Consider the following 26,314-nt stretch of genomic DNA (forward strand, 5'->3'; position numbering starts at 1 on the left):
AATACAATGCAATGGATCACTGACCTGGATTCAGCTTCAGAAACTTTCCAGATACAACTCTTTACACAGTCATTTCCAAGCAAACAAAGTAAACTCACAAGAGGAATCTTATTGACCAGATAAAGTTTATCAGAAGCAGAAAGGAAGAGCTAGTAGAAAAGGCTAAGGTAGATTGCTCTGGGTTTAAATTTCAGATCTGCCATTCACCATGGCAGAAAAGAAGATTTCTCTTTGTGACACTGTCTTTATCAGGTTGTTATGACTTGCTTTATCATAGCAATGTTCAATTCATTGAGCTGAGTGATCCTGGCAAGTTACTTCATCCCTAGAAAGCAGTATCATGAAGATGGACTAAAAAAAAAGATTTGTACCATTTCCAGTTCTCATCATCCCTCCCCTTGTTCAAGGACAGGTTTCTACCAGGCACAAATCTTTTATGATTTCTGTGAATCTACTGGCTCTTGAATTAGCATACTTCTTAAAAGCCTGCTGAGGATAGCAGGAATTTAGGCAATGACCATGAGTCACTGAGGTCTTTCCTGATTTTTGTCTAAATCAAGACATTTACTTTTTGGGTCATTTTGTTTGTAACTGTGGAAAAGTGTGCAGGAAGATTCGGTGCTGGAATTACCAGAGGGAGAAGGTCACCTTTCATGACACTTCAATGGTGCCCATTGCATCTGAGGCTTTGTAGAGTTCTCAATTTACTCACCTCATCTTAGCAGAGGTCCTCACACTGATTCTTTAGGAACAATGAGATCAGCCAGTGGCCCAGTGTGCACAGGCACTCACTCCTGCCCAAAGGAAACTACGAAAGGAAAGGAAAACCATCAGACCCCACTGCTGCTCCTTTTGGCCACCTTTGCATGGGTTCAGTATCTTTGGTCTGCCCTCACAGGCAGGTAATGAATTCCACTTCTGTGTTGTCTACTCATCCTACTCAAGCTCTTTCCTTCCCTATTTATGAAGCAGTTGTTTACACAACCTCACAATATTTTGATGGCAATTCTGAAATCCAAATCGCTCTGAGCCCCCAAATTTCGTTTTTATAACTCATTTGGGAGCAAGATCTTACCTAATCCAAATTTATTTGATGGCAAAAGCCTTTCCTAAACTAATGTGAGGATATTTGTTACCTTTACTTGGTCCACTTTGTGGGGAGATTTATACAGTTTGCTGCGTAAGGACTGCTAGACTGCCTTAGGGAGTCCTGGCCCAGACTGGGTTGGGAGTGGTACTGATTCACTGCATCTATACATAATACCTTCCAAGCTCTGAAAAATTTTGAATTTTGAAATAATTCTGACTCCAAATGTGTTGGATTAAAAACTGTAGACATGTACCACGTTCCTAACAGACCTAGTTTTCAAGCTGTATGTCCTGTTGAGTGTTTACACTTTAGTTTGAATTATTTTAAAGAGAAGCAAATCAAAACAAGAGGACACAGGCTTTCACCTAAAAGAATGTAATAGAATAATAAACATTTGAAAGTATCCAGAGTAGAAGAGGATGTGGGGAAGCAGAGACCCTTATACACTATTGGTAGGAATGTATATTGGGATAAACTTTGAGAGGTGATGTGCAATTTTCTCACAGAATTTAAATTGCATTATGTATTTTGACCCAGCAATTCTACTGCAAAGTACTCTGCAGAAAGAGTCAAAAGAGTATGTCAGGAGTATGCCATATTGAATATTATATAAAAATATTTTTAGGGATGCCTGGGTGATTCAGCAGTTGAGCCTCTGCTTTCCACTCAGGGCGTGATCCTGGGGTCCAGGATCGAGTCCCACATCGGGCTCCTTGCAGGGATCCTGCTTCTCCCTCTGCCTCTGTCTCTACCTCTCTCTGTGTGTCTCTCATGAATAAATAAAATCTTAAAAAAATTTTTTTTAAAAACGGTTTATCAGTAAGGACCGGTTAAATAAATTTTGGTGTAACTTCACAAAATGATACAATGCAACATTTAAAAACATGAAAATGAAGTAGACTTGAATGTAATGATATGGACAAGTCCCCAAAATAAATCTGTAAGGGAACCAAGCAGTTTGTAGTATAGTAAATATATAAAAGACATGTATATATTATCTTTATAATTTCTAGGGATATACTTCTATTCTAGATAAGCCAACTTTTCCCTTACACATATGTTTATGGGAAATGACAGGTGGTAATGATTAGGGATGAAAACAAGAGAGGGAGGCTTTCACCCTTCATTATGTGTGTTTTTTAACCTTTTGCTTTGCCACGTGCATATGTGGCTCTTACTGGTTGACAGGGAGCTTGCGGAATTCTAGAAGGCCCAGATATAGTACAGGTCACCTAGCATCTTTCCTGAGACTGCAAATGGCATGAAAGGAAGTCTCCAGCCACCAAAGACACCTATCACCCTCCAGTTAAACTTGACCTCCATCGACCCTTAAATATAGACCAAAGACCTACAGTAATAAGAAACTCCACAGATGACATCATGGAATTCCAGAGATGACCTTCTGCCAAATAAATCCAATAATCACCTCTGCCTACCCCTTAAATGTGCCTTATGTGAAGCATATTAACTATATAGCTGCCTTTCTGATCTAAGAGCATGATCTGTGCTTCAGCTCTGGATGTGCTACTAAGAGCCAAGAAGAGGTTGTGATGAACTGAACTGCAACTTAAGTGTAGTGACCCAAGTTTTTCCACTTTCCATTGCCCACCTCACGAAGCATGTAAAAGATGGGTTACATATTGATATACAGTGGCCTGTGTGATCTCCTCTCTAACACCTGAATCTCCTGGTTTAATCAGAACAGTAATCTCAGGATGAATATTTCTATGGACCCATTCAAAAATTTGACCCAATCCCAAAATTTAACTCTGCTCTAAACTTACCTGGAATTGCCATTGGATTAGAAAGACAATAAAGAGCAGAGTTACCTTTCATTGCTGGCACATAAATATTATGCTTAATAGTACACCTTTTTCCAGTAAAAACATGTAAAAATAACCAACTTAGTTGGTCAAGCTACTGGCAGATATATGTAATCTTAAGAGTCAGATGCCTGATTAGCCTTCAGGCTTTATTATTCTGAGTTAATTTCTTCTCTACTTTTCCTAAAATATTCATTTTTAAAAAAGATTTTATTTATTTATTCATGAGAGACACACAGAGAGAGGCAGAGACATAGGCAGAGGGAGAAGCAGGACCCCAATGGGAGCCTGTTGTGGGACTCCATCCCAGGAACCTGGGATCATGACCTGAGCCAAAGGCAGATGCTCAACCACTGAGCCACCCAGGCATCCCTAAACCATTCATCTTCAAATATTTTTTTTTTAAATAATCAAAGTACACCCTCAGTCTTCGGCTGATCTTCTACATAGAACAGTCTTTTCCATGACCTTGGTGAGGCTGACTCCTTTTTTATCTAAATCACAGCTTCCATGGCACCTGTGTTTGTTTCTCCAAACAAGTACTGTCACATTTTAATTCTCTGCACGTTACTTATGATTATTCCCTTTATTTGCTATGTATTCAATTATTATTGGTTTGTTTTCCATCTCCCAAAATATAAATGTTGTAAAAACAGAAATGATGTCTGTTTGGGTTGTCAGTATACTCCCTGGAACACAGTAGTATTGGGTAATCATTTCCCGGTGAAATGAGTGAACACTCTGTCACCTTCTATTCCCTAGAAAGGGAAGCCAAGTGTTTTGGGGTGGAAAAGGCAAAGCAGGTATCGCTTTTGTTTAGTAGGAAAAAGGCTAGGTAAAACCAGGAAATGGTATTTTATGTTTTTAAAACATTTTATTTATTTGAGAGAGTGTGAGACAGAGACATCAGAGCAGGGGGAGGGACAGAGGGAGAAGGAGACTCCCTGCTGAGAAGGGACCCCCCCCTCCCCCGCGCTCCCCAATGCAGGGCTTGATCCCAGGACTCTGGGACCATGACCTATGCCTAAGGCAGGCCTTAACAGACTGAGCCACTCAGGCATCCCAGGAAACGATATTTTATTAAAATTTTTTTTTGAATTCAATTTGCCAACATATAACACCCAGTGCTCATCCCATCAAGTGCCCTCCTTAATGCCCGTCACCCAGTTACCCCATATTCCCACCCACCTCCCCTTCTGCAACCCTTTGTTTGTTTCCCAGAATTGGGAGTCTCTCATGGTTTGTCCCTCTCTAATTTTTACCCAATTAGTTTCCCTCCTTTCCCTTATAATCCCTTTCACTATTTCTTATATTCCATGTATGAGTGAAATCATATGATGATTGTCCTTCTCCAATTGACTGTTTCACTCAGCATAATATCCTACTGTTCCATCCACATCAAAGCAAATGGGAGGTATTTGTCCTTTCTGATAGTTGAATAATATTCCATTGTATGTATGTGTGTATACACACACACACACACACACACACACACACATATATATACACACACCACATCTTCATCTGTCGAAGGACATCATGGCTCCTTCCACAGTTTGGCTGTTGTGGACATTGCTGCTAAGAACATTGGGGTGCAGCTGTCCGGCATTTCACTACATCAGTATCTTTGGGGTAAGTCCCCAGTAGTGTAATTTCTGGGTCATAGGGTAGCTCTATTTTTAACTTCTTGAGGAACCTCCACACTGTTTTCCAGAGTGGTTGCACGAGTTTGCATTCCCACGAACAGTGCAAGAGGATTCCCCTTCCTCCACATCCTCTCCAACATTTGTTGTTTCCAGTCTTGTTAATTTTAGCCATTCTCATGGGTGTGAGGTAGTATCTCATTGTGGTTTTGATTTGTATTTCCCTGATGGCAAGTGATGCGGAGCATTTTTTCCTGTGCTTGTTGGACATGTGTTCATCTTCTTTGGAGAAATGTCTGTTCATGTCTTCTGCCCATTTCATGACTGGATTGTTTGTTTCTTGGGTGTTCAGTTTGATAATTTCTTTATAGATCTTGGATACTAGCTCTTTATCTGATATGTCATTTGCAAATATCTTCTCCCATTCTGTAGGTTTTTAGTTTTGTTGACTGTTTCCTTTTGCTGTGCAGAAGCTTTTTTTCTTGATGAAGTCCCAATAGTTCATTTTTGCTTTCGTTTCCCTTGCCTTCATAGATGTGTCTCGCAAGATGTTGCTGTAGGTAAGTTCAAAAAGGTTGTTGCCTATATTCTCCTCCGGTATCTTGATGGATTCCTGTCTTACATTTAGACCTTTCAACCATTTTGAGTTTATCTTTGTATATGGTGTAAGAGATTGGGGGAAAAACTGAGAGCCTTTCCCCTAAGATCAGGAACATGACAAGGATGTGCACTCTCACCACTGTTATTCAACACAGTACTAGAAGTCCTAGCCTCAGCAAACAGACAACAAAAGAAATAAAAGGCATTCAAATTGGCGAAGAAGTCAAACTCTCCCTCTTTGCAGATGATATGTTTGCATGTCATCTTTGCAGATGTTGTACATAGAAAACCCAAAAGACTCCACCCCAAGATTGCTAGAACTCATACAGCAATATAGCAATATGGCAGGATCCAAAATAAATGCAGAGAAATCAGTGGCATTTTTGTACGCTAACAATGAGACTGAAGAAAGATAACTTAAGGAATCAGTCCCATTTACAACTGCACCCCAAATGATAATGTACCTAGGAATAAACCTAACCAAAGAGGTAAAGGATTTATACTCTAAAAACTAAAGGACACTTATGAAAGAAATCGAGGAAGACATAAAGAGATGGAAAAAGCATTCCATGCTCATGGATTGGAAGAATAAATATTGTGAAAATGTCAATGCTACCTACCCAGGGCAATTTACATATTCAGTGCAATCCCTATCAAAATACCATGGACTTTCTTCACAGAGTTGGAACAAATAATCTTAAGATTTGTACAGAATCAGAAAAGACGCTGCCAAATAGCCAGAGGAATATTGAAAAAGAAAACCAATCCTGAGGGCATCACAATGCCTGATTTCAAGCTGTACTACAAAGCTGTGATCATCAAGACAGTGTGGTACTGGCATAAGAACAGACACATAGATCAATGGAACAGAAAAGAGAACCCAGAAATGGACTTTCAACTCTATGGTCAACTCATCTTTGACAAAGCAGGAAAGAATATCCACTGGAAAAAAGAACAGTCTCTTAAATAAGTGGTGTTGGGAAAATTGGACAGCCACATGCAAAAGAATGAAACTGGACCAGGAAATGGTATTTTAAACTGAATGAAGACTAAAGGTCTAGGAGCCAAGGTAGTCCATTAGGCAAAGTGTTTGCCAACAGCCTGTCATATCTTCCTCCAGCTTTCCAGCCTACTCTGAGTCAGGGGACTAAATTTAAAAATGGCAAATGTATGGGACACCTGAGTGGCTTAGTGGTTGGGCGGCTACCTTTGGCTCAGGTTGTGATCCCAGGATCCCAAATCAAGTCCCGCATTGGGCTCCTGTGAAGAACCTGCTTCTCCCTCTGCCTATGTCTCTGCCTCTCCCTCTTTGTGTCTCCCATGAATAAATAAATCAAATCTTTAAAACAAAATGGCAAAAGTCAATGGAGGGTAGAGGTATATCAAGCTCTCCTCTAGTACTTCTGAGATACACCATGTCCAGGTCTGCCGATGATCACTAAACACTGGAGAATTGAAACAAAGGCAGCAAAGGACAAATGGAGAACTCCAGTGGCCTTCCACGGACAGACTTACATCAATAAAATCCTATCATAGATGTTTAGCCATCATCCGCTGCATAATGAAAGCCTTTGTGCGTGTGTGTCTGCGTGTGTGTGTTTTAATTCCGAAAACACTCCTGAAAAAGTTAGAGGAAAATTGACAGTAATGGAAAAATGTTAATAATATAATAATATCTTAGAAGATATAATTTGATTCAATGATACATATGCATCTTAATCTTGGTATTTTTCAGATGAACTTTTTCCCTGGTAAGTTTTTCTTTTCTAAGACATTATAAATGAAATGCTTCACTTAGCATGTTCATATTCTGTTATATTTGTATATTTTTCCTTTCAACGTTTGTTCTAGCCCTCCTCTTTATCCAAATGCCACATAAAAAAATATCTACTATCTGCAATATGTCCGTGTCTTCTCTGAAACAAGGATGGACAAGCAACACTGGACTTTGCACAAGAGCACAGAAAACGGGGTTCCCTGGGTGGCTCAGTAGTTTGGCACCTGCCGTTGGCCCAGGTTGTGATCCTGGAGTCCTGGAATGGAGTCCCACATCAGGATCCCAGCATGCAGCCTGCTTCTCCCTCTGCCTGTGTCTCTGCCTCTCTCTCTCTCCCTCTCTCTCTCTCTCTGACTCTCATGAATACATAAATAAAATCTTAAAAAAAAAAAAAAGAGCACAGAAAAGTGAGCAGGGTAGGGGCAATTTTCCTTGGGGGTGGCTAACAACTGAACTTTCTTTAAAGCCCAGGGGTTTGAGGAGTGCCTACCTGTTTTACTACCATCTTTCTTTTTATTCTTCCCAGCTCCCATCATGACTACAAATCACTTCACCCCGAAGAGTCATTCTTGCATGACTTCTCTGTGCTAGACACGTAACCAAACATTGTGGTTACAGCAGTGAAAGGACCTCATGGCTTTTATGGGGCTGACATCCTAGCCACTCAAAGCAGGTATGCCACAGAGTGGTAGTATCTTAAATATCTCAGAGAAAACATTTCTAAAAATTCCTTAAACAATAAGCCTAATAAAATGAAGAGTACTTATAATTTAAGTTGGATGTAGGGGTAGAGTATTGGTGTTGAGGAGGATACACTTTAAAAAGGAAGCATTAAAAATTAGATTTATCCAAAACTAACAACCACCACCACCAAAACAAACATAGGCTGACAAATAAGCACAGGTCGGTGGTCAAATAGCTTTTTCTGCAAAGGACAAGACAGTGAATATTTTAAGCTTTGTGGGTCAGTCTGTATTCCAGCTACTCAACTTATCCATTGTGGCACAAAATCATCCAAAAACAATGTGCAAATACATGACCACAGCTGTGTTCCAATAAAAGTTTATTCATAAAAAGAGTCTGCAGGCTGGACTTGGCCCACATGCATTGTTTGCCAATCCTCATCTAGGTTCGTCTTTTCCCAACAATCCTGTATGATGAAGAAACTGAATTTATATTAGATAGAATCCTTTACCTAAGGTTACACAGGTAAGAATTCCCCTAATTCGTTCTGCATTCCTAACTTCCTGTAGTTGGTGAATAAAACAAACAGGTCTGGGAGGTACTGCGTGTTAGAGGTCTCCGATTTCCAACTTAAGTGCTATAATCTGGGTTACTAGGTGCGATGCCCAGACGTTGAAGCAGTTACAGAAATCCTTCTGGAGGAAGTTGGCTGGCAGCATTCCTGACCTGAAATACCCACCCTTTCTTCCCCTACCCACCTCTGCCTGCCTATAACTACTCAGTCTGCAGGTTTCACTTCCAGCTTCACCTCCTATGGGAAGCCTCCCCAGAATCCTCAGGCATAGTCAGATGCTCCCTCTACAGTGCTCACTTTGCACCTGGTGAAAGTCCATAGCCCTATGTGCACATTTTTCGACATTTATATAATATTTATTACAATTAAGACCAGCAAACAAAAATTGACAATGCTTATCACCTGGCACCATGGGCTGGTTATCTCCAAGTCTGAATCTCCTGAGGATAGTGAGCAACTCAAGGACAGGAACTATTGTTTTACTTCTTGGAGTCTAGCCCAATGTTTGTGCAGTAGATGTTCAGGATTCACAAGTTGAATTACCAAATTCATAAATAGGGGTAAGATTTGCATGAGCATAAAGGGAGGTAAAAATTACATTCTCTAGAAGAGGAATCACTGATGGCTTGGGACGTGGATATGAAACTGAGCTTGAAGAGGCAAGAGGAGTGAGTAGGAGAGCACAACCTGGATGGGATGATGCCCAGGAGTTTACTGTCACTTTACTGGTGGCAATGTCCTCCCTGAAGTAGCTTGTTTTTCATTACAGAGTTGGAAAGTATTTTGATTGCTGACATTTTCATATGCAATTTCAGTGAAATTGATTTCCCTCCCCTCCCTTGATGAAGCTGTAGGACTTTGTTATAAGAACATTCAAGTAACACCTTAAATGTTTTCATATTACTCTTCTTTAGTACGTGAGGATATGCTTTGGTTAGATTTCTATTCTAACTTATGCTGCTTCTTGGTCTTTCCTTTTTAGCTTCTCTTCCAGTCTCTCTGCTTTCAATTGCTGGGTGTGGTCACCAAATGGTCTTTGGTTTATGTCCATGAAGAGTTTAGAGTTCAACATCTATCAAGCCACGTATCTTCTTGTTCCAGTGGGTCTTTGAGTTATGGTCCAAAGATGTCAACATGATGGACAGAATCTTGACTACACTGTCACCGTTTGTTCTCCTCTCCCTTTTTTTTTTAATTAATTTTTAAAAAGATTTTTTAAAATTTATTCATAAGAAACACAGAGAAAAAGGCAGAGACACAGGCAGAGTGAGAAGCAGGTTCCCCATGGGGGAGCCTAATGCTGGACTTGATCCCAGGACTCTGGGATCACGCCCTGAGCCGAAGGCAGACGCTCAACCGCTGAGCCACCCAGGCGTGCCTCTTTCTACCTTTCAAATCACTTGTACCCTTTTAGCTCAACCACTGCAAAGAACTAGAAGAAACAACTTATGAAGCAAGGTGTTATTAGGATGTGCTGAGATGCTTATTTCATTCTTAGTGCTATGAAGGTTTGCCTGTCCCTCCTTGTTCAACCCCACAGGCTGGGGAAGCCTCTATTTGAGAGGTTTCAGGTAGCATAAGATAAAACATCATTTCACATCCCATATCACTTCTTTGACGATGAAGTAGTTACCATTTTTTTCCTGAGGGGCCTACTGCCTTTGTCAAGGTTTTGTCTATGAATAGATTAGTCTTCCCAGGAGCCCTAGCTGATGGATGATTAATATGCAGGGTCCACCCCCAGATTAATCATCTTGAGATACTAGGAGGTGAAACACCCACCTACCCCAGGTAAGAGCGGCTAAGCTGTCCTCTTTCCCTGCACCCTTTCTTGCCTCCTCTCCTTAGAATTTTCACGACATTTTAAACACAGGTTCCTCACTGCAGGATGAAAACAGAACAAGTCAAACGATGCCAAAGTCAAAACTTGAAGTCACTTACTCGTTGAAAAAGGTACAACTAAAAATAATAAAAAATTTACTAAATTATAGGGGAACATTTTGCATATATTATAAAAGCATTGTAGGATTGGTGACTAATGACTGAAGTCTAACAGCTGGTTTTTTTTGAGTCTGTATTAAATTTATTCATTTAGATACAATCTCTCCCAACTCTTCCCACAATCTCTGCAATGGTATCCAGCCTTACATAAATATTTCCCTTTTACTACCCCCTCCCGGGGGAGCATCATACAAATTCTCAGTTTAAACAATTATATCCCATTAACACCTTCCTCACTCCAATATGCTGGACCTTTAATTCTTTCACAAACCATTGTCCTAAGAGCCCATCTGACCTAACCCAAGCAGCTACTGAGTGAACTCCAGTTGGGAATACTTAGAAAAATATGACAAAAACCAGCTACATTGAATGAACATGCAACAAAGGGCATTAGGGAAATTGGCTAATATACTGAATTACTTAAAACTATAATATTGAAAAAAAATTGCGGTAGCAGGGAAATGATGCCAATTAGTGGCCCAGTAATGGGAAAGAGGCAGGGGAAAAGTCACTTTGCCATCCATAACTCAGCCCTTCACTTCTCTGGCACTGAATGCCTGCTTTCTGCCATTAGCACAGAAGTAGAAGACGGAGGTTTCAACTGCATTGAGATTTTCAGGAGAAAACAAGAGATGCCAGTTAAGACATCGCCATGAACTTCAAAGTTCAGGAAGGAAGGGCTGTAAATGACTAAAGAGAAATCAGATGACAATACTTATTGCTTTCATTTTTTTCCAGAGGCCAATTTCTTCCTTTTCCTTTTTCTTTTTTCTTTCTTTCTTTTTTTTTTTTTTTTTTTTTTGCTTTTTGATGGTACAGTACTCTGCCCACCCCCAGAAAGATTCCAGAATCTTTCTTCAGTTTTTTATTCCTGCAGTTGGCAACCTACACTACCAGGATATCCATCTTTAATATAAATCTGAATGCCTTGTACTGTCATTTGGTTTTAAATATATTTCCCCTGAACTCTGGCCTCAGTAAAAATAGCAGACAGCTGGTCACCATGTTCCACACCATAAACCTGTTGGGAGGAAGTATGGCCAAGGAGCTTGGCTCGCATCAGAATCACTTGGAAAGCTTGTTTAAAACACAGATTTCTGGACTCCACCCTCAGAATTTCTGATATATAGGTCTAGTGTGGGATCCAAAAATTTGCATTTCTAATAAGTTCCCAATTGGTACTGATTCTGCTGGTCCGGAAACCATGCTTTCAAAATCACTGCTCTAAACCAATCCCAAACCTACTATCTCTAAAGATAAAGAAGAGGTTCTCAAACACCACAGCATCTCAGAATCATCAAGTAAATCAGAATATGTATGCAGGCATTCAGGTTTCTAAGCCAGGCATCTATATTTTCAAAGATCTCCAGGTAATCACGAGATACATCCAGATTTGATAACCACTGAACCTTGGGATGAGGCCTGGAGATGATGAGAAAGAGCATTAGATCAGAAACTAGGAGGAGGAGGAGAAGAAAGAATAACCCTTATTAATTGTGACTTTGGGACCATCCTCTTTACCTAGTCTCTCTTTCTCATCTGTCAAACAAGGTGACCACCCCTTTACTTGCCTCTCAAGCACCAGTAGCAAGAAAAATATATCAAACAAGTAAAGTGGTTTTGAAAATTAGGAAGGCGCCTACAGATATAAGGCATAGCAAGGGAGGTGGTGCTGCCCAGGGTGATGCAAAGACTGCCAGCAGGAAGACCCAGGTCAGCACCCCAGTTCTGGCTAGCTCTGTGACCTGAGCAAGTGAATTAAACTGCTCTGTGCTGTACTTTCCTCCTTTGTGAAGTCAGAATGTCACTACCTTCCTGATGGTGTTCCTTCAGAGCAATTTTGCTATTTGCCTGGAACACAGTACATGCCCCAGAAATGACTGTTACGGCATATGTGATGGGTATATATATATTACATATGTCATCATCCCTTGATATGGAGAAGGCCTCCCCTTGGGAAGACATCCAAACAGAGGTTAGTGAAATTAACAGTGGAAAGGCTGAAAAATAGCATCAAATAGACCTCACATAAGTGGCCAAGAGACAGCTGTGGGTGTATGAAGATTCAACTCAGCAGCATCCTTAAAATTAGGGAGCACCATGTCCTTTCCCCCTGTATCTAGACAGTACCCATTTACAAGGTGGTTTGTTCTTCAGATTCCCTATGTACTAGTCTGAACTTGAAGACCTTCAGGTCTTGTATGTGATATTTTGTTTTGTATATACAAGTTCTTCTGTTGGACTAGCCTACAAGATCCTTGAATTTCATGAGGTTTGTGTTTTCTTAGAGCATCCATGGGCTGATAATTTTTGGTGCTTACTAGTCATCAATTTCTCACCTATTTCCATGAGGCCCCCTTAATTACCCCTACATGAGCAATTGAATATTTTTTCAACAATACAAATTTTCTCTCTCAACTTAAAAGTATTCCAAGGTTTCCTATCATTCATAGAGTCCAGTTAAAAGTCCTCAGGGCAGTTTGTAAGGCTCTTTCTGATCAGGCCTCTGCCGAATTCTCCAAGCTTGGCAGGGGGGATATAGCCAGGGCTTTGGTGTTATTAAGATTAGGAGTTAAAATCCAGCCTGACCTCTTACAAACTGTACATCTGCCAGAGTTCCACAATTTCCCTGAACTTCAGTTTCTTTATCTGCAAAATGAGAAAAATATTACTTCCTTTCAAGTTTATTGTAAGATTAGGACTAATAAGTGTGAAATGCCTAGCACATACATTTTTTTTTTATTTTTTAAAGCTTTATTTACTTATTTTAGGGGCACCTGGGCAGCTCAGTCGGTTAAGTGTCTGTCTTTGGCTCAAGTCATGATCCCGGGGTTCTGGGATCGAACCCCTGCTCATCAGGGAGCCTGTTTCTCCCTCTCCCTCTGCCTGCTGCTCTCCTTGCTTGTGCTAACTCTGTCAGGTAATTAATTTTTTTTTTAAATAAAGATGTATTAATTTGAGAAAGAGAGAGGCTTGGGGAGGGTCAAAGAGAGTCTTTTTTTTTTTTTTTTTTGGTGGGGGGGAGAGTCTTAAGCAGATTTCCTGCTAAGGGTGGAGCCTGATGTAGGATTAATCTCATGACCCTAAGATCAGGACCTGAGCTGAAAATCAAGAGTCTGATACTTAACCAACTGTGCCACCCAGGAGCCACACAGCATATATATTTTCCTGATAAACATGAACTACCTTTCCAGATACATGCAGCCCTTACCCTAGCAAATGTGAGTTCCCTCTGATACTCTGTGCTACACTGTGCTTCTTCACCTTCACAGACATCTCCCATGTCATCAGCTTGGAAATCTCTCACCCTTCGAGGCCCAGATGAATAAGTATCACTTCTGCGAAGCTTCCCTGACCCACATTTGCAAAACTGCTCTGTTCCCTTGGTGCCACTGCCATCTTGGTACAGGGCGCTGTCTGTCACAGTCTAATGAAATTAGTGATTTATATGCCTGTCTCTCAAACATATAGAAGGTCTAAAAAATACAAAGAACCACACCATAATCAGCATAGCATATGACTTGCAAGCAATAGGTGATCAACGTTAGCTCATTGTGTCCTCTTCACAGTTTGTCCTGTTATTTGTGCAAGGTCACATAAAGCCTGGTACAGTGTAAGTTCATATCCTAAACTCTTGATACCCACAGACCAGGAGCACTGACATCATTTGGCTACTTTTCAGGACTGAAGAATCTCAGCCACCCCTGCCCCAGAATTTCTGCATCAGAATCTCATTTTAACAAGTCCCCCTGTCCCCAAAGGATTTGAAAGCACACCAGCATTTGAGAAGAGCTGTCCTAAACGTCTCTGCACTCCCACCAGATACACAAGTAGGCACTTGATAAGCGAAAGCATATGGACAATTCATCATGTGTTAGCTAGGAAGAGGAAGGTGCTCTAAAGATATTTCAACCCCAGCATAATGGTAGCCATGGGAAGAATCCTGTATTTTATCCTGAATAACACTGTGGTGATGATTTACAAACTCTGAGCCCCAAAGGGGGTCCTGAGAAGTAGCATTCCTTGCTTTCATGGATAAAAAACTGATGTAAAAAGAAAGAGAAATCCATCCAACCCACATACTTGTACAAAAGAAAGGCAAAAATCAGAGGTTTAAGGAGTGCTGGATCACATAACTAAAAATGAAAACAACTAAAAGCTAACCTTCCAGTGGAGAAGGTAGCAAAATTCAGGAAGAATAACACGTCCACTAGGAGCAAGAGCGTTCTAGTTTACCACCTGCATCAGAGCAAGGGGCCATCAAAACATGAGACTAATCCAGAGTCAATATCGTGGTGAACAACACTTGTACAATTTAGGTTGGACCACCATTTACTTGAATGTGGCGACCAGAACACTGTAAGTGACACATCTCTGTCATGCTCTAAGGAAAGCCCTGGTTGTTCTGAGCTATAGGCTCAGGCCTCCCCCCTCCCTCAGTTACTATTACAGATGGACTAAGGGCATAAGGAAAAATAATGCTTGCATCGAATATTCTCCCTCACACCTAGAACTCACATTAGGTGACATTATTGTCTGGGAATGTATTCAGTGGAAAACTATTCCGATAGCCAACAGCAATTACATAGCAGGACAACATACTTCACAGAGACATATTTTATTATAAATAAGGGAGTCACAAAGCTTCTGCACAACCGTAAATATTGCCTTGCATTCTTTTTCTGGGAAAAAAGAGCAAGGATGCAATCGGAGTCACAGATCGCCATTTCCAGACAACAGCCTGTCTTCGGTGGTGTGGGGACGGGACAGGGCAGGGAGCCCAGACTGCCTCTCATCTCTGCACACTGGGACAGAGGCTATTAGAAACAGCAGCAGAAATTAAAGTGAGAGACACTCACTTTTACTTCAGTTTTTTTTCCCCTAAGTTCTGGGGGAATGCTTGCCCACAAATTAAGACTGGGATGCTTTATTTAGGATGCAACCTCACTTTTTTTTTTTTTTTTTTTTTAAGATCTTGGGCAAACAAATGAACTACAAGAAAGTCCTACATGAAACTGAGAGCAAAAGGCACTTGGGAGTATTTCTTTGCCCTCCTGGTCTCAAAAGGGCCCAAACATCACAATGGTTTGCAACCTTTTTTGGTTGGATACTTTTTCCCCTGTCATTTAACAGATGGGAAAGATTTTGTGAACTTTTCTAAGCAACCGACAGGACCGCCTCATCTCTCCTAAGTGCCTCGTCAGCAGATTCCTAGAGTCTGGCTGTAAAAGCACTATTTCCACTTTTTCCCCGATCCGAAAGATGCCTCTTAAGCTATAGTGAGGCAGAGCATAGCCATTCAATTATCCAAATACTAGAAGTCTATAAAAGAACATTGTGCTGCAATTGGTTTCTTAATTTGAGTGAAACGGCGTGCCCAGACACATCCCCAGGTCCTGAAAATAAATCTCCACACAACATCTGATTCAACCATGTTGCAGGATGCATTTTTATCAATTTGGAGTTAACTTAGAGATTATGCAGACTAAACCAATATGATCACACCATCAAGGGGGAAAAACAAACCCCAAATTAAACCCTTTAACAACCAGGTTATTGATGGTAGCAACAGCTCATCTGCCTTTTTAAAAAATTACAGATGTTCAGACTTTAATTTTCAGAATGCTTTTAAATGTATTCAACTGTTTTAATGTGATAAATGCCTTTTAGTGCCCACTCCACAAATAATCCAGTCCTACTTAGCCACGTGCATTTATGTCTACGACCACTCAGAGAGTAAGTGGGGGGAAAAACCAACCCAACTAAAAGATAATTGTCAAGTCTATAAAATTTACATCTACTCCTTGTGAAACAGATGGTGGATCCTGTAGAAAGCATAAAGCAATGAGCTGTCCAGTTTCAGGCTCAGAAGCAGTGAGTTCCTGAAAAAGAAAGGCAAGTCACAGTCTCCATACTATGTTCCTGTTTGCAAGGACTCACCTGTGCTTGGAAAGAAGGTAGGAGCTCGAGAATTCATTTTCCTAAGGAAGTCATATAATCCCATAAAGTGAGTTCAGCTTCCAACCTTTGCCATCAGGAGACTGTGTACCCTCAAATCTCGGAAAGCATCCAGATAACCCAGGGCACGTTCAAGTCTCTGTACATGTGTTGCAAAAAAATACCTCTCCTTCACTTGTGCAGATCTCTTTATCGCAGTTGACATGGGCTTGCCCAGGGGACTGACTTGTTGTTCCATAAAGATCCTTAAATAGGCACTACTGATGAAACATTTAATCCAAGCCTCGGGATCAAATGGCTGCTACTGCCAGGGACAGTGATAGAAAAATCTATTCCCCAATTAAATAATTGCACACGAAGCTATGACTGTTCATTATGTCCTTTAACGGAGTTCAGCTTTTCTGGAACACAGCCAATGGCCTTCAAATTTTATTTTAATAATATGTATCCAGTACTTTTGAGATCATGGATTATTTTAAACATTTTTTGAAGGAAGCCATCTCTTCCCCCACATGAAAAATGGAGTGTGAGTCTGAACAAGAGATGCCTGTTATGATCACCATACAGCAATTATTTATTTAAGTGCACACTGGCTGTTTCTGAAAGTCTTCTCTGCTATGGTTTAAACCCTATCCTTTATTTGGGAGCATTCTTGTCTCTTTAGTACCATGGCATGAATATTTTATTTTTGCCTAATCTGAACTGTTTATCCAGGAAGTGAGAGGAGATTCATCGACTGTCTATTAAAGGGGTTATATCCTGAAAGTCTAATAAAAAATCTTGTCCCCCAAGGCAAAAACATCCACATTATATGAACAGCATAAGACAACAGGAAGGTGGTTCAGTGGAAAAAATCCAGCGTGATATTTTGTTCTGAAGCTTTAACTTCTTAAGAGCATAGGGGATTGTGAGTACAGTGACAAGAGATTTTTTTTTTTTGGTAAGGGAGGGAAGTTACACATTGAACATGGGTAGCGAAATAATTCGTAAGATTAGAACACTCGTACAAAACAAATAATGGTTTTGAAATGCAAAGCTGTTAGAACAAAGAACAAATATCAGAAGTTTGAAGAGGCTTAAAAGTATCCCCTAATACAGTCTTTCCTCTAACACTCATTTTTCTCAAGAAAGAACTAAAAAAATACTCCCATGCATGCGTCTCATCTCTACAGGGGGGTTATTTTGAACAAAGCTTTCCAATGACGTGCAAAGGTACCTAGTTCTTTTTGATGATAAGGTAGCTCAGAGCTTGTCTCTTGCCCCTTTCAAGGAAATGGATTTTTAATTCTTCAAAGTTGTCCTATGTCTGTGTTATTTTGTGCTTTCATTCAGATTAATTATGGATTTTAATTACTGCTTGCTGTCATTTGGTTAATGAATATTTTTCTGATAAGTCACATCAGTGGACCTGCATTGAAGTTACATCCCACATTGGGTCAATGTTAAGGCATTGTTCTCCAAGACCCATTGATTCTTATGTCATTAAGCTGCAACTCTGAGTGCTAATGTACCAACATCTGGGAACAGTCTTTCTCCTAATTTCAAAGGATTCTGATATAACAAGGAATAGAATCTAGGAAAAGCACTATTTCCATTGCGACTTTAACATCCTTCACATGGGAACTATTTATCAGTTCAAATGCCTTTAAGGAGGAAGAAAGAAACTGAAAATATTCTTAGCTTCTCTTCCAAGGAGAGGCTTGCTATTGCTGAATCTCACTGAAATAAAATGATGCAAAATAAAACAAATAACTTCAAATAATGCCTATATCAATAGGTAAGTGAAAAAAGTAAACTCCACCTTTGTTGCTTCAGACCACTGTAAGTGCCACTTCAATGATAAACACAGCTTAATTAGTAAATACAGTGACCTGACATTAAGCAGTATTTCAATGCAGTTTTTGGTCACAATTTGGGATATTTTTGTGGGATATGATCCAGTCCCCATTGGTGCTTATAACTCTCTTTGATTTTGTTACTTCCTTTGTTTATCCCTGCTGGATCAACATTCTCAAACACTAAAATATTTTATGTAACTAAACCACCTAAAATTTACTGTATCTAGTGATGCATTACTGTAATTTTGGCATTATAATTCATTTGGCAAGAATACATGTAAAATCTTTTTTCCTAAATAGGCTATTGAAATATCATGAAATATCTTTACCAGAGCAAGACAGTTTTTACAGAAGAACAAAATAAATCACAAATAATAAAGTCTGATATCTTCATGATGAATATTAAAGAAATAAAACTGGTTTACTCTATTCCTTCCACCCTTGAGGATCTCTAATTGCGTTTAGAAACTTCATAACAATCTTTGCACTCCAAAGAAATGTGCAACTTAGAAAGTTTCACACACACACACACACACACACACACACACACACACACACACAAACTTTCACAGGCTCTTTTTGAATTAGTAAAACCTAAAGGGGGCAGGGTGAGGAGAGAACAAGGCCTTAAATTCAGCAAATTCTAGAATGACAGGTACTGCAAGCTACATTGTGATGCAGCTGCCAAAAAAATACAGTATTTTCCCTTTTCTCTTTTTTTCATTATTAAAAAAAAAGAGAGAGACTTGTGCCTTTAAAAATGAGCTTTCAACTGCTCCCCAGTCAATGACTGAGCGACTCCTCAGGCACTCCGGAGTGGCTTTTCAATATTAATAATTTGAAGTACTAATGTCAAATTTCACTTTTGGAGTAGCAAATATATCTGGTTCATCAAATAGCTCAGCTTTCCTTTATAAATACTCTACAATGAATACATTAGCTTTAACATCTATTCTTTTGATAAGCCATCTTGAGGTGGCCTGACTTTTGTTTTCCTTACTTTCACAAACACACTCCTCCCCATGATTAATGGCCTCCCATTGGGTATATGGAAAATTTCCCAGCCTGGTTCCCTTGAGAATGCTCCACTACATGGATTTCTAGGCAAAGCTAGATTAAAAGAGGAGGAGCATGAGCTATGGTCCCCCCTACCCCACAGCCATCAATTATATACAGTTATAAATCAAAGTTTTCAGTCCAGACAAAGACCCGTGTGGCAAGCAAACAAGGGCGTTCACGGCAAATTGTTTTGAAGCCGAATAAAACTCTTGACAGGAAACAATGGAGTTAGCAAAGCCCCTGTCAATATCACTCTAAAGTTTAGCTGATTTATGAAGAATTAGACATGGTGTATCAAGTCGCTTAAGGATTGATTGAGAAAACAGCAAGGAGAAGTGTGAATAAGCTAATATGAAACCAAATGAAGCTCTTCCTTGATCAGAAAAGTTTTGCCAAGTACTGTTTTTATCCATATAAACTGGACCCTTTGCCCTAGATCCCTACTGCGAAATCTCTAATTATCAAACATACTCCCATCTTCCCTCACTTATTTTTGGGTTCTCTGTAAGCAAATTTACTGGCCTTTACAACCTTCCTGTGAACCATGGTGTCAGGCTCATACTTCGCTTTCTATTTTGATCCTTCACTTGGGAGAATTTAATTTCACTTGTTTCAGATACTGTTTACATGCCCCACATAAAAATCTATTTTAAAAGGAGAAACAGGAAAATATTGACTTCTGTGAAAACAAATAGAAATATCATCAGGAAGCAAAGCAAATGCAGAAGGCATGAAATTATATAAATAATACTGTAAGTTTTCTAGGTTTTTTTTTTTTTTAATCTTTGAGTTCTAACATCTGTCAAGGGCTTTCTCTATCAGAGACTCAAACTGCTCAGACTTAAAAAACACAAACTTGAGTGAGAATAATAATTCTAGTAACAATTATAACATTCATTGAGCATTTACTATGTGCCAGATAGGCTTCAAAGCAATTTATGTGTATAAGCTCATTTATTCTTTAGAACAAACATATCAAGTATTGACTATTATCCTCTCCAATTTATGGTAGAAGAAATTGATGCATAAAGAAGCTAACCTGTTGGAGGTTGCATGGTTAAGAAGTTATACAAGTGGGGCACCTAGGTGGCTCAGTAGGTCATGATCTAAAGGTTCTGGGATCCAACCCCACATCTGGCTCCCCCTGTAGTGTCTCCTCTTTACCTCTGCCCACACCCCTTGTACTCTCTCTCTCTCTCAAGTAAATAATATCTTTTAAAATAATGAATGAATGAACAAATTAATGAATGAAGTTACATAAGAAAGATATGGTGGATCCTGGCTTTGAACCCAGGATGTAGGACTTCTTAAACCACTATGCCAATCCTTGTGTTTGGAATAAAAAATTTTAAAAAATATAGATCTCCCTTGAGATATGTGGGTGCCTCAGTCAGTTGAGCATCTGACTTTTTGGCTCAGGTCATGATCTCAGGGTCATGGGATCTAGCTCCACATCAACCTCCATGCTGGGTATGGAGCCTGCTTGAGATTCTCTCTCCCTCCCCCTCTGGCCCTCCCCCTCACTTCCACCCCCACTCATGATCAAGTACGCCTGTGTGCTCACTGACTTTCAAAAAAAGATAAATAAAACACTTTTAAAAATCTTAAAAATAAAAAAAACATAATTCTTCCTTAAATCACTCAAAATTGATTCAAAATCTTCACTCCTGAGGAAAGATGTTCTCACTTGCCCCACTCCTCTTACCTTACTGAGTTGTGAAAATCAAATGATATTGTATACAAATATAGAAGGGAAATGTTTTAAGTTACATAGAACATCTGAAATTACCTTGCCTGTGACCACTTTGTCTGTGTTAATAACAACTACTTTTTCCTGTAGACCTACCTCATGTTCTTCTGGTAGGAAATGAACAAGTGGTGGGCAGGCATATGACTCAGACCAAGCAGAAGTTATCACTCCCACAGTCAGAGTGTAATGAGAGTGGGTATGATATGGGCCCTTTCTGGGCCCAGACCATTAAGAGGTGAGTGACCCTCTTCATTTCTCTTTCCTCTTCTAGCAAAAAAACCTGGATGTGGTAAACCAATCTTGAGCATGCTGACTCATCAAGGGTATAGAGGATGGCAGAGCCACAAGATGGAAGGAGCCTGGATCCCTGAATGATTGCACAGAAAAGAGGTACCTCCAATCTACATACCTATGGTAGGTCATTATATAAGAAATAAATGAACTTCTCAGGTTTAAGCATTATATATTTTGTTTTATTTGTTACAGCAGGGTAGCCTACCTTGATAATACAATAACAATGTAAGTGAATACACTTTAAGTTTAGATTATTTCATTATATAATTTGGAATGAAGACCATGCAAATGAACTCAGAACAAATTTGGACAATTATTAGACTTCTTTCTATTTTAGTAAGGCAGAAAGAAGATGTAGTAAGATAGAAAGAAAATGATGAAGCCAAGTGTTTCTAATTCATTATTTGGGAGGAAGAGGGCCCTGATAAAGACTAAGAAATTAGATTCTTAAAATTTGACAGTGTTCATCCTTCCATATTGTGTTCAGAATAAAAGGAAATGAACTAAATAGGTAAAGGTTTAAGAAAATTTGGCAGGGGGCAAATGAGATGCTAGAATAAGGAAAAGTTACAGAAAAGAAGGGAAGGAGAGAAGACAGAAATGTGAAAATGGTAAAACAAAATTAAACCAATAACCTCCCCAAATATACTTCTTAGCAAAATCTTACAAAAATCCTTCAAGAACAATTTATTTCAATTTTTTCCATTTCATGACATAATAGATAAAAGTAGATCCATTATTTAAAAAGAACAAAACCTGAAAACAGGTTAACCTGAGAATGATTTTCCCATGCTTCTCAGTAGGGTATCTAATCATTCTGTTTTCTGTGACTTTTGCTACATATGTTAAAGAAATCTTTTGTTTTCCTACTTAATGAAAGAGAGGACATTATTTCTTGCCAAAGAATCAATCCCAAATGATAAAATAATCCAGTATTTTTGAACTTCAGATGACAAACCTAGAGTTGTAACCTCTTGGTATCCTGCTTTTGGGATGATGCATGTCTTGTGCCATATTCAAAATAATAGATTCTAATAATCTGTAGCCTATGGAACTGAAAAAACTACAAGCTCTACCTTATAATTTTCTATTGAGAAGACAGTACACAAATCATTTATTTTTCATGATTCTTACCTAAAAAATGTACCATTCAGTGAAGTGGTGGACAAAATGCTGATATTTAGTAGATTAAATTGATTTATGGTTGGGGTCTATACTGGCAATTGCCTTCTTAAAATATGTACTCAAATTAACTTTAAAATCTAATTAAAATTTTAGATTTCAATAAATAAATAAAAATATATATATATATAAAATAGAAACAAATCCAAAGATCTGGGAACAAACATTTAAAGACCCCCAAAACAATGGAATATGAAAAGGGGAGAAATACAAAAATATAATTAGAGCCAGAAAAATAATAGTGAAAAATGTCCCCTTGCATTTCCTTCCTTCCTTCCTTCCTTCCTTCCTTCCTTCCTTCCTTCCTTCCTTCCTTCCTTCCTTTCGTTCATTCTTTATTTTTCTTTCTTCTTCCTTTCAAAATTTTATTTATTTACTCATGAGAGACACACAGAGAGAGAGGCAGAGACAGGCAGAAGAAGAAGCAAGCTCCCTGCAGGAAGCCTGATGTGGGACTTGATCCCAGGACTCTGGGATCACACCCTTAGCCAAAGGCAGTTGCTCAACCACTGAGATACATAGGCATCCCTTCCCTTGCATTTTCTGATGAATTCTAAAAAAATGGTTTACACATTCCTTTTTAAACAGTGTTTTGTAAAACCCTCCAAAATGCTAATACTTTTCTAGTTGTAAAAATATTTAAGAATAGTTTATTCTACACTATAAAAGATTAATTAATGAATGATTAGTCAAATACTGTTTTCATCCTGAAGTCGAAATTAAGGGCTGGCAGAGAATAGCTACAGTCAAGGGAGAGATGAATGAAGATTCCAAAGGTCACACAGTACTGGAAAAATTTCAATTTGGTTCAAAGTGGGTAGACTTTGTTGAATATCTAGAGTACCCAGGTGGGACTTTATAAAGGAATGCCTTAGAAGTATGGCAACTCTAGACCTAGAAGGAGAACTACTATAGATCTGTCCCAACCAACAAAGACTAAAATAAACCTAAAATTCCAGTTTAAAAACTCCACATAATTGCCTACTAGAGCAAAGCTATCTTTAAAGGGTATACTATAATCCAGAATCTCAACAATAAAGCATTCATCACATGTAGCATATATTCAGTAATTAATAGATAATAAAAGTGGGGAGGATGACAATGAGAGATAAAACAGAATATAGAAATACAGATATCACATCCGTGTTAGCAAATAAGGATTTTGAAAGTTATTATGAATATTTTCATTTATTTAAATAAAAGATGGATATAATAAGTGAACAAGTGACAAATCACAACAGAGTAATACAAACTGTAAAAGAACCCAAATGAAAATTCCAGAATTGAAAAACAGCATCCAAAAGGGAAAAGAAAAGAAAATCACTGAATGAAATCAATAGCACACTGATAATGGTGAAAGAAAAGACCAGTGAACTTGAAGAAAGATCAATAGAATTTTTCTAAAAGTAAAGCACATAGAAGATTAAAAGGAAAAAAAAAAAAAAAAAAAGAGCCTTAGCAATACATGGAACCAGAGTCCTCAAAAGAAAGAAGGGACAGATTAGGGCAGAAGAAATATATTTAAACAAAAATTGGTCAATAATGTTCCATGTTAATCCAAAACACTACACTGTTTAAAACTATCAAGATTCTAGGTGCTTAATGAATCTCACACATAATGGTAACAAACAAACGTTAAGTACTTATTAAAAATACCGAAAACAAAAGATTGATAAGTCTTAAAAGCAGCCACAGGGGAAAAGACATATTACATAGAGAGAAACAATAATAGTTGTGTTGATTAGAAACAATGCAGGCAAGAAGGTAATAGAACATCTTAAAGTTCTGCAACTAAGAAAACAAAACAAAACACAACCAGACACCCTACAAACTAGAATTCTATATCCAACAAAAATATTCCTCAAGAACAAAGGTGATACAAAAACACTTTCACATTAACAAATTTTAAAGATTCCAGCACCAGGGAATATACTTGCATTATAATAAATGTCATATAAAGTTATTCTGGTTGAAGTGAAATACTATCTGAGAGAGATTTAAGCCTACACGAAGAAATAGAGCACTTGTATAGATGAATGTGTGGGTAAACATAAATAATATTTTCTTTCTTGTTTCTTAATTTACTAAAAGACAAATGGTTGCTTAAAATAAAAATAGCACTATGCCTGGGGGTTCACTCAATATATAAAAGAAATGAGAGCAGTACACAAAGGACAGGAGGGAATAAAGAGGAAGATATTACTGTAAGGTTTTTAATATTATACTTAAAGAGATATAATATTAAATCAAAGTAGACTAGCATAAATTAAAGACATGTATTATAATCCCTAAAACAACACAAAAATAGAATATAGAGAAGTATAGCTAATAAACATATATTAGAGATAAAACAATACCAAAAATCTTCCAAATTATCTTTAAAAAGCAAGAGAGGAAGAAAAGACAAAATGGGAGAACTATAATATAAATAGCAAGACGCTATACATAAATCCAAACATATCACAATTACATTAAATGTAAATGGATTAAATAATTAAAAATAATAAATTGACTGGATTTAGGCAAGAAACGCAAGTCTCACTTCTATGCTCAGTGACACATTTTAAAAATAAAGGCATAGAATTTAAAAGAGAAAAATACTGAATATGACAGAAACAGGTATTTTAAACTGGAGTGGGTATATAAATATCAGCAAAGTAAACTTCAAGACGAGCATTATCAGAAACAAAGAGGTATAATTCATAATGATAGAGTATGTCTATGCAGTTTCAGTTCCATTTGAAGATGTGGGAGGCTCCCGAACTTACCTCCTCTCATCAACACACTAAATCTACAGCTCCATACAAAACAACTCCTTCTGAAAGAAATCCAGAAACTAACAGAGAAACTCCTACACATTGGGAGAATAAGACAAAAACTTACCAAAAACTGAGTATGACAATCTGAGACAAGATCGTACCATAAACCCCTTCCCTCCAGTTCTATGTACAATGACATACAACTGGAAGGGAATTCAAAACTCTCCACTTCTAAGGAGTTAAGCGTTTGGACCCTCTATCTGGTGACCCAACTAATAAGACTTCAGATTGAGGGATAGGATCTTAAAACATCAGCTTTGAAAGCCAATGGGGTTTGCAACCACAAGACCCACAAAGCTACAGTGAAGTAAGAGATAGTTCCCAAAGGACTTGCATAGATTCACCATGGCTAACCAACCAGCAAAGAGGCAACAGACTGAAACATGCCCAGGCTTTCAGTGAAAGAGGCCTATTTGTTCATCTCAGAAGCTTCTGCTGAAGAGCAGGCTTCTAATTTAACTCATCTAAAGTCTGACTGTAATATTCTCCAGGTTTCTAATATCTTCTGGAAAAGTACTTATGTACATTTCTGCTGTCCCAGTTTTGTGGCTGCAATGCAGGGGACCCCACTTGATCAACTGGCTCTGGTATCCTACATATTTCAAATCTTTGGGTCCTACATGACTGTAACAAATACATAGCTCTTAACTGGCTATCGCCCTGGACACAGTATAGAAACAGCAGATGAATTAACCCAATCTTTCCCTGAAAGAAGGCTTTTTGCTTATCTTGAAAGCTGTGGCCTGAGGGGCAGGCTTCTAATTTAACACATATCCAGAGGCTGACTACAACCCTCTCAGAGATAGGAGATGCTGATGGGGCACTCTTTGTGCTCACCTGCTACCTTACCTGAGACTGTCACTGTCTCTGAGAAGGGAGCTAGGTACAAATCTGGTGCCTCAGCTTTTGTGGCTGCCACCCAGAGGACATATCCCTTGATAGCCTGCCTTTGGCCACCAGGGGGGCTTATGTTTACAAGTTCAATAGGATAGTAGCCAAAAAGAAAGTTCTTAACTGACTACTCTTCCAAAGTTCAGTGCAGAGGGAGCAAACAGAAATGTTCATCTCCCAGTCTTCTGCTAAAAGAGGTATTTCTGCCCACTTTGAAAGCTGCTGCGATAGGGTTCAAATTCCAATCAGCCTACTTCTAGATGAAGCCTGATATCCTCCCCTTTGGGACATGGACAGTTCTTGGAACACCTTCAACTACTTGGAGTCACTA

The 26,314-nt window shown here is 38.8% G+C and overlaps 1 protein-coding gene across 1 annotated transcript in view; it reads right to left on the minus strand.

Annotated features, from left to right (window-relative positions):
- Window positions 1-26,314, minus strand: part of RARB (retinoic acid receptor beta) — a 722,113-nt gene that overhangs the window by 461,577 nt on the left and 234,222 nt on the right. The window contains exon 3 of the mRNA XM_055320911.1: window positions 713-808. The gene's annotated coding sequence lies outside the window, so the exon portion shown is untranslated. The remainder of the gene's footprint in view (window positions 1-712; window positions 809-26,314) is intronic.

Source organism: Nyctereutes procyonoides, unplaced genomic scaffold (assembly GCF_905146905.1).
Source record: "Nyctereutes procyonoides isolate TBG_1078 unplaced genomic scaffold, NYPRO_anot_genome, whole genome shotgun sequence".
NCBI lineage: Eukaryota > Metazoa > Chordata > Mammalia > Carnivora > Canidae > Nyctereutes > Nyctereutes procyonoides.